This window comes from Triticum urartu, chromosome 3 (assembly GCF_003073215.2).
Source record: "Triticum urartu cultivar G1812 chromosome 3, Tu2.1, whole genome shotgun sequence".
NCBI classification, from domain to species: Eukaryota; Viridiplantae; Streptophyta; class Magnoliopsida; order Poales; family Poaceae; genus Triticum; species Triticum urartu.
In genome coordinates this window covers 149,307,481-149,317,831 of record NC_053024.1, presented here as the reverse complement: position 1 = coordinate 149,317,831, position 10,351 = coordinate 149,307,481, and positions in this window count along the sequence as shown.

The window sequence follows — 10,351 nt, the reverse complement described above, 5'->3', positions numbered from 1 at the left end:
CCATTGTACTGTACCTTGTAATAAACTAACTACTCTACTGTTGCACTAGCCACTGGATTAGTGTATATTTGTAGTATTCAAATGGTGTTGCATTAGCGTATGGACATAAATAAAGTGTGGAAAGCTTTCCCAGATATGTGCTCAAGAAAACTACTACCTGTTTTTCTAAATACTAGATGTTTGGATACTTTAAATTGAACCGTGAAAATGTCTTATACTAAGGAACAAAGGGTGTAGAGTTCACTCAAATTATCCCGGTAAAGCTAGTCACACCTTTGTGAAAATTAATGTTCATTATGTTACCGGAGGAGGTCTGTATGTTTGTCTCTAATGCCTGTCGACTACATACTTGACATCATGATGTAATGTTAAGTCATTTCCTTTTGTACAGTGGCACTGAATTGTCAAGGCGGTGATGGCATTTTATTTTAGTAGAACTGCACAAAATTTGCTTAAAAGAAGAGGAAAGGTCAGGAATGGCTCAGTTTTTTAGAAAAAACTATGTATGCCTTCCTAACATCAGCCGCTGTTGCTTTATTTATTCCTTCAAACAGGTGGTTAGAAACAGTCTTGCTACCTTTTCCCATTAAGAAATTGGAATGCTTATATTTGTGAGTCTATGCTTCAACTAGTGCCACTTTTAGAGTAATCACACTTTCAATATCTATGCAAACAGGGATGCTCAATTTTAGCGGAACTGCACAAAAAGTCCAACTCGTTCAACATTAGGAGCATGTTTTTTTTTCCAAACCTTTATATCCAATTGGTGGCACTATGAGCTGTTCATTACGAAGGTACATGGTTTGCTACTATCTTGCTACTCTCTTTGTACTGTCATTAGATAGTAATACTAGTGGTTTGCATGTGAATTTATTGGCAGGGTGGACCTACATTGGAGGTGCATGACAGGATTCAATGATTGGATGCTCAATTTCGGTTGTATCGATTTCACCTCTTCCATCACTGCAAACATGGATATCCTTGGTCTGATGAAGAATAGGCGCTATATTTCTGCTCTGAACCAGCAAACCAATTCAGTATGAAATTGTCCAGGGCAAAACATAACTGTATCAGATTGTCCAGTGCAGAACATGACAGATGCTAAGCGGAAGAGACATGTTTAAACCGAAAATACAAGGTGTGGTATATATTTACTAGCTGCTTGATATTTGTGCAGACAGAGATGTTTGCCCGTTGCTATTTGGCAAACAAACAAAGTGTCCACAATTTTGGTTGAACTGCGCAAGAGAATAGTATAGTCACTGCATGCAGTGCCATTTGAAAATAGACACAGAAAGATTGGATAGTCACTTCATGGAATACAGAAAAGTAGTAATGTACTATTTATTGGCCAACACTAGGTGCTTCATTGCTTTGGTCTGATTATACAATGGGCATCATTTTGCCTAAGTTAAAGTTTGTATTCCGAAAATAGTCTCGCGGTGTGATCGAGAGAAGACCAAATCATATTACAGTGGATGTTCCTCCATCATGTGTGGTTCATTCTCATGGTTCCAGCTGTTGGTGGAACCACTTACGTTTGCAAGAGGAATTGTAGACTTCACAAACAAATTTGTCTTCCAGTCTGTACTGAATGTTGGCCAAGAGAAGCATCCATGTTAGTAGGAAGAGCATATGTTTTTTCTAGATCTTTTCTTTTGGAGCTACATATTTGTATATGATCTGTGAATCAATGAGATGCATTGACATGTTGATCTTATGTATGGGAATCGTACTAGTTAGTTTTAGTTGCGAGGCAAGATCCGAAGTGGCTGATCTTTGCTTTTGGAGCTACATATTTGTATATGATCTGTGAATCATTGAGATGCATTAACAGTTACTTATTTCTGTTCGCTCAGTGTTTACAAGTTACTGATCAATCACTAGCTAGCCTACAAATGCGCTCCTGGCAGTTTTATTTGCGACGCAAGATGCGAAGTGGCAGTTTTTTGAATAAAAATGCCTACCTCTAAAGAAACTGACAAGCTACACTATCGATCCTACACGAATAAAAATGCCTACCTCCTAAGAAACTGACAAGCTACACTATCGATCCTACATGGATAAATAGCGGATCACGCACGTACTACCTCCTTTCCGGTTTGCAGGGCTCAATTCAAGAAACGACCTACTCGATCCTACATGAATAAATAGGGGATCACGCACGTACTAGTACCTCCTTTCCGGTTTGCAGGGCTTAATTCAAACCTCTCACCAACCAAGGTACTCCCTCCGTCCGAGCTTATTAGTCCCGTGAGCAAAGAAGCAAGACCAAGGCATGGCAATAATTAACGGCATGCAGAAGTTTAAGCCTAATTAATTCCAGCGATTTAAGTGGCTGCATGCGTGCCCTCGGCTGCGACTCGTTGCATGCTGCTTCGCGTACTGCCTGCGAGCGATTCTGAGTGCCTGCATGCAGCCGGCCGTAATTAAGGTAGCTAACTGATGCGAAAACGATACGCTTTAATTGTTGCGGACTTTTTAAATTCGTGGAATCATTATTGACAAGGACGGAGATGATTCGAGTGCACTCTTTTGACCGCTATGCCGGCGTGCGACCCAGACGGGACGGGACGACACAGTCATAATTTCAGTTTATCTAGTTTTCCACGGCAAGCTGGCGCGCTAAGCCATTATGCATTGAATTCTGATGACCGTCGCGCTACCTTCTGCCTATAAGTACTGTTTCCCGGCCTTCTCCGGTGCCACTGTGACCCAACTCGCCATATCCTCATAAGCCCCCACCGGCCCGACGTTGCTCGCCATGTCCGCCATGCCCCCGCCCGTCCGCGGTAGGCGACGCCGGAGGCGGTCACCGCCGGAACTAGTGTTCGGGTTTTCATCGGAAGGCAGATGGAGGGAGGAGGCATTCTATCTGTCTTTAGATGGCAATGTGGAGATCGAGGAGTTGTTGGAGCGTGACCTCATGGCGGAGGAGCAGGAGTTGTTGGAGCGCGACCGCCTGGCGGAGGAGCAGCGTATCGCCGATTTGCGCCACCAGCGGGACATGGAGCAGCAGCGCACCGACGCTCTGAGTCGCGAGCAGAGCGCCCGCAACTGGGCCGACTACGTGGAGGCCGGCGCCCGACAAATAGCCCTGGAGGCTGTCGGGCACGCACGCCTTCGCGACGCCGATTTTTACTACCAGCTCGTCAAGTGGGTTTCCCGCTTGGAAGCCGAAGCTTCGGTGGACCACGCCGACACGGAAAGGGCCAACGCGCGCGAGCAACGTGCCCTATCGCACCTCTTGCAAGTCCGAGGCGAGGCGCACGACGCCGGTGCCAGTGTTTAGCGTGTACCACAGATGGCGGCCGGCATCGTCTAGTTAGCTAAGAGTAAGTTAGTACTTGTACGCTACTAGAGTATTAGTGGGAGTAGATAGTTAACTTGGCTATGATGGTTGTCAACATGGAAGTTCAGTACTCTATATGTGGATCAGACCTGTTACTTTGCTCTGAATGTTGAACTTTCCATTTGAACGTATGGAATGGTTGTTATTTTTTTAAATGGGTTGTATTTGTCCTCCACGGGTTTAGAGGCTGACTTGTGGGCCTAGCAAGTTGACGCGTACACAAACAGGAGATGATTGTACGTGGAGAGGATGACAGCAGGGACCCGCCAAGGTCATGGCAGTACGCAAGCAAGTGCCTCCTTATTTCAAGCCAATAAAAAATGGCTCCTCCTAGTGGATTTCTGACATGTGGGTCCCATGCCATTGTCAACGTAGTCAATAAACGAGAGAATTGCACAATGAGCGGCTGACACCAGGGACCCAGTAGCTCGCCCAGTTATTTTTGTTTTGGGTTAATTTGATAAATGCCACTCCAAATCTGGTGTATCCGAGAAATGCTACTGCAATTTCCAAACTTTGAAAAATGCCATTTCATGCCATTTCTAGTGGCATTTTTCGAAGTCTGGAGTGGCGTTTTTCAAAGTTTGCAAACTGCAGTGGCGTTTTTCAAAGTTTGCAAAAATTGCAGTGGCATTTTTCAAAGTTTGGAAATTGCAGTGGCATTGTTATGAATCGCCATAATTGGGGTGGCATTTATCTAATTTGTTTTTGAGACGGAAGCAGGGTGTGAACTGGGCTGTGCGGGACACTCTGGCCTGTCTAGACAGCCTTTTCTTTTATCTTTACCACTGACCAGCCCAATAGTTTTTTTTTCTTTCTGAAAATGGCTAGCCCAGTTTTTTTGTGATTTGTCAAGTAAGTCGCTTTATCAGGCCTGTTGGGCTGCAAATCTTTCAAGACGAGGAGAGCTTCATTCGGCTGGCCGAGAAAATGGCCTATCAGTAATGAGAAATGGGCTGTACATTTCTAAAAAACATCAAACCGACAATTAGTTTCAAATATCTTTTTTTTCATTTCGAGATTTTAAATTGCATTGATTTTTATGCATGGACAATTTATTGGATTTTATATTGATATACATTTATTTTTAAAATCAGTCTGAATGTGACTCGAAATTTCGGGATTAAAAACAGTTCAGACCGCACCGACATATGCAAAAGTTCGTATAATTTTTTAACCGTGGCCACAATATGGGCTGTAATGCTAACAAAAAGAATATGGGCTCCAAAAAAACCCGTAAGAATTAGCAAATGGGCTGTAAATTATTTGAAATAATGGCAGATGGGCTGTATGCTGTTTTCCACATATTTGAGGCTTTCCACAGATGGCCTGTATACTGTTGGATGTCCATCCAACGGCTGTCGTGCTTCTTCAATCTCTGCTCTTCCTGCACCAGCCGCTCAAACAAGCGCCGGCAGGACTGCCTGCTCCCTCCTCCCCGCCGCCGGCTGTGCTGCCGCGCAGGCCTCACCGCCCCACTGTACTCCCATCGCTGGCCTAGCCATCCCTCTACTCACCCACACCTGCTATTATTCTCCGGCGACGGCAGACGTACCAGTAAACCCTCGTACAGTCGTACTCCCCTCCGCGTGGGAAACAAAAACAACTGCTGAGCCTTCCCCACCTCCGTGTCATTCCCTTCCTAGGCCTCGCCGTCGTCCACCGCCCTGGTTCTCTCAGCGTGGCGTGGTCAACATGGTCAACGACCGACATGCATCTGAAGTGGACTGTATGTGGAGAGGCTGACAGCTGGGTCCACGGCCGCACGCAAAATAATGATTCCTCCACCAGACCTCTGGGACCCACCGAAAGGGCCTTTGTATTTCACGAAAAAAACATTACCGCCGCTGACAGCTCAGACCCACCAGCTATATCTTCGCACGCAAGGAAGTGCCTCCTTATTACGCACAAAAAATGAATACTCCCCCTGCTAGCTGGGACCCAGTATAGTGGGCCTACTAAGTTGACGGGGACGAAGGGCTTTGTCAACTTAGTCAATATGCATGATTCTAGCTCGACTGACCGTACGATGTCCATCCAACGGCCGTAGTGCTTCTTCAACCTCTGGTCTTCTTGCTCCAGCCGCCCAAAGCAGCGCCGGTCATGCCGCCTGCTCCTGCCTCCCGTGGCTGGCTGTGCTGCCGCGGAGGCCTCACCGCCCCCATACTACTCCCATCGCTGGCCAGGCCATCCCTCCACTCCACTCACCCACACCCCCCTGTTATTCTGCGGCGACGGCAGCGCAGCCGAACCAGTGAACCCTCGTACTCCTCTCCGCGTGGGCATCCACTGCCGCATCTTCCCCGGCTCCGCGTCATCCCCTTCCTAGGCCTCGCCGTCGTCCACCGCCGTGGTGCTCTCGGCGCGGCGTTGTCAATGTGGTCAATGACCGAATTCCATCGGAAGAATATTGTATGTGGAGAGGCTGACAGCTGGGTCCACGGCAGCCGCAAGGAAGTGCCTCCTTATTACGCGGAAAATAATTATTCCTCCACCTGACAGCAGGGACCCACCGGACGCCCACCAGTATTTCATGAAAAAAACGTTTGCCCCTGACTGCTGGGACCCACCCAACGGGCCACCGTATTTCACGAAAAAAACGTTCCCCCTGCTGTCAGCTGGGACCCATCGGAAGTGCCTCCTTATTACGCACAAAAAAATGAATATCCCTTGCTAGCTAGGACCCACCTTGGTGGGAGGCTGACTTGTGGGCCTACTAAGTTGACGGGGACGGAGGGCTTTGTTAACTTAGTCAATATAAACGATTCTAGCTCCAGTGACTGTACGATGTCCATCCAACGGCCGTAGTGCTTCTTCAACCTCTGGTCTTCTTGCTCCAGCCGCCCAAAGCAGCATCGGTCGTGCCGCATGCTCCTGCCTCCCGTTGCTGGATCTGCTGCCGCGGAGGCCTCATCGCCCCCTACTATTCCCACCACTGGCCAGACCCTGCGGCGACGGCAGCCTCACACCGCAGCCGAACCAGTGAACCCTCATACTCCTCTCCGCGCGGGCTTCCACTGCCGCGTCTTCCCCGACTCCATGTCATCCCCTTCCTAGGCCTCGCCGTCGTCCACCGCCCTGGTGCTCTCGGCGCGGCGTGGTCAACGTGGTCAAGGAACGACTTCCATCGGACGTGGACTGTATGTGGAGAGGCTGACAGCTGGGTCCACGGCGGCAGCAAGGAATTGCCTCCTTATTACGCGGAAAATAATGATTCCTCCACCTGACAGCAGGGACCCACCGGACGGGCCACCGTATTTCGTGAAAAAAACGTTTCCTCCCTAACCGCTGGGACCCACTAGCTACACCTTCGCACGCAAGGAAGTGCGTCCGGGAAAAAAAAAATGATTCACCCCCTGACTGCTGGGACCCACCAGCTACATCTTCGCACGCAAGGAAGTGCGTCCGGGCAAAAAAACCAAAACGATTCGCCCCCCTGACTGCTGGGACCCACCAGCTACATCTTTGCAGGCAAGGAAGTGCCTGACAGTCGGGACCCACCTGGTTGAAGCGTACATAGCGTTGTCATTCTGGTCGCAAACATGTACGTACATATATACTGGTCGATGTAGAGGCGCGCACGTGTCATAGTATAGGCGCGTACGTGTCGTAGTAGAGGCGCACACGTAGCATGTACACGTACGTACAATGTCCAGGGTGCAAGAAAGAAAATACGGCCACGTACGTACATACAGGCAGGGTCTCGAACGCCTACTCGCACGTACGTACGGCGAGGGCTTGTGTACATGGCTGGGTCGGAATGGAGAAACAATGTCATCGTCATGTTCATGGGGAGGCAACGGAATGCGTCGTGTTCATGGGGAGGCAACAGAATGCGTCGTGTTCATGGGGAGGGGTGTGGCATACCGCAAAACGGAGGAAACGGACCTCCTATGGTCAAAACAGGGGTCCTGTTGATCGGGAGGAGTGTGGCGTGCCGAAAAACAGAGGAAACAGACCTCCTACGGTCGAAACGGGTGTCCTGTTGATCGGGAGGGGTGTGGCATACCGCAAAACGGAGGAAACGGACCTCCTACGGTTGAAACGGGGGTCCTGTTGATCGGGAGGGGTGTGGCGTACCGCAAAACGGAGGAGACGAACCTCCTACGGTCGAAACGGTTGTCCTGTTGATCGGGAGGGGTGTGGCGTACCGCAAAACGGATGAAACGGACCTCCTACGGTCGAAACGGGGGTCCTGTTTATCAGGAGGGGTGTGGCGTACCGCAAAACGGGACTCCACGGGATACTGTTCATCTCCACCGTCGACCTCCTCCAGCCTCCACGGGCTCCTGTTCATCCAGCCTCCACCGCGCGCTACTCCACCGGCTACTGTTCAACCACCCCTCCACCGTCTACTGTTCATCCAGCCCTCCACACCACGGGGTCCTGTTCAACTACCCCTCCACGGGCACCCCTCCACCGTCTACTGTTCATCTAGCCCTCCACACCACGGGGTCATGTTCATCCAGAGGCAACACCACCGCTCACTGTTCATCCAACCCCCCCGCAACGCTCACTGTTCATCTAATCGATCGACTTCAGTTAGCAGCAGTAGCGAAGGAATCGCTCGATCGGGTTCAGTTAACAGCCATTGATCGATCGCTCGGGTTCAGTAACGCGTAGCCTAAAGTGCAATCACTCGGGTTCAGTTAGAGCCAACGCCTCGCACACACGCGCGTATGTGTACGAGAGAAACACGCATTGCTCGACCCCCGACCTCCCACCGTAATCGAGAACTCCCCAAAACCCCCCCTCGCTTCTACCACGGGTTTTTCCGTCATGGACGGCCCAAAGAATGTCATGCAGCTGCGTCTCCGGCCCGCCCAGGACGAAAAGCCCATTTTCTGTCATGATTTTTTGTCATAGAAGTAGGAGCCCACCACATCTATGATGATACCGGGTTTTGTCACAATTATCATATTAGAAGTTTCATATGTATGACAGAAATTTTTTTCGTTCGGCCCAAAATGTCACAGATGTGTCTTTTTTTGTAGTGTACGCATTGGGTTGCAAGTTTTTGTGGTTTGTGTGCAGGTGTTGTTTATATAGTGTTGCTTGGTTCTCCTACTGGATTGATAACCTTGGTTTCATAACTGAGGGAAATACTTGCCGTTGTTGTATGATGTCTACTACGCAACTTTATGCTTGTAAACACGTGTTGGGCCTCGAAGCCCAGAGTTCTGTTGGACAGTAGCAACTTCCCTCAGGTGGATGACCTAAGGTTTATCAATCCGTGGGAGGCGTAGGATGAAGATGGTCTCTCTAAAACAACCCTGCAATGAAATAATAAAAAGTCTCTTGTGTCCCCAACACACCAAATACAATGGTAATTTCTATAGGTGCACTAGTTCGGCGAAGAGATGGTGATACAAGTGTAATATGGATAGTAAATATTGATATTTGTAGTAAGAACAATAAAAAACTACAAGGTATAAATTGATAAAATGGAGCACAAACTGTATTGCAATGCTTGAAATGAGGCCTAGAGTCCATACTTTTGCTAGTGCAACCTCTCAATGATGCTAATATAATTGGATCACATAACCATCCCTTAACGTGCGATGAGGAATCACTCCGGAGTTCTTATCTAGCGGAGAACATAAGAAGAAATTGTTTGTAGCTATTCTTTCCGATTGATCTATCTAAGAGTTCGTACTAAAATAACACCAAGTTATTCTTTCTGATCGATCCATCAAGAGTTCGTACTAAAATAACACTAAGTTATTCTTTCTGATCGATCTATAAAGAGTTCATACTAAAATAACACCAAAGCAAATTCAGATTCATAATACTCAATCCAACACAAAGATCCTCAAAGAGTGCCCCAAGATTTCTACCGGAGAAACAAAAGACGAGAACATGCATCAACCCCTATGCATAGATTACCGCAATGTCACCTCAGGAATCCACAAGTTGAGTGCCAAAACACATATCAAGTGAATCAAAATGATATCCCATTGTCACCACGGGTATTCATAGCAAGGCATACATCAAGTGCTCTCAAATACATAAAATTATTCAATCTGATAAAATGAAATCTCAAAGGGAAAAATCAATTCACAACAAGATAGAGAGGGAAAACACCAGATCTGGCTATATTAACAAAGCCCGCGATAGATCAAGATCATGACATCTCAATAACATGAGAGAGAGAGATTAAACAGATAGCTACTGGTACAAACCCTCAGCCCCGACGGTGGACTACTCCCTCCTGGGATGATGAAGATGGCCACCAGTGATAATCCCCCCGGTGGAGTGCTGGAACGTGGTCTAGATTGGTTTTTTGTGGCTACAGAGGCCTGCGGCGGCGAAACTTCTAATCTAGGGTCACCCTGAGGGTTTTTGAAATATTTGGGAATTTATAGGGCGAAGAGGCAGTGCGGGAGGCCACCGAGGTGGGTTGTGCCCCCCTCGGGGCACCCCTTTGGTACTTCATTGGCCCATTGGTGGTCTTCTGGTCCAAAAAAAATCTCCAAAAAGTTTCGCTACGTTTGGACTCCGTTTGGTATTGATTTTCTATGAAGTAAAAAACAAGCAAAAAACAGCAACTGGCACTGGGCACTATCTCAATAGGTTAGTCCCAAAAAATGATATAAAGTTGCTATAAAATGATTGTAAAACATCTAAGAATGACAATATAACAGCATGAATACTTCGTAAATTATAGATACGTTGGAGATGCATCACTGTACTGCATCATCCTCTCCTCTTCGGGGAATTACCAACGCAGATACAAGCAATCAAGTAGCATCTCCTTCATCTCATGCTACTGAATAGTTGTTTGGTAGCAATTAATTACAGTACTGGGTCTAAATAGTTGTGATGACTTGCAGTATCATCTCCCTGATTTCATGCTATTGAATAGTTGTTCGGTAGAAATTATTTATGAACCACGCCACCATTGTTGAGGATATCTGATGACTTTTAGTATCAATTAATCTGGTAGTTGCAAACACAAACATAAATGTTTCATATTTAGTTTTTCGGTAACTTTTAAAT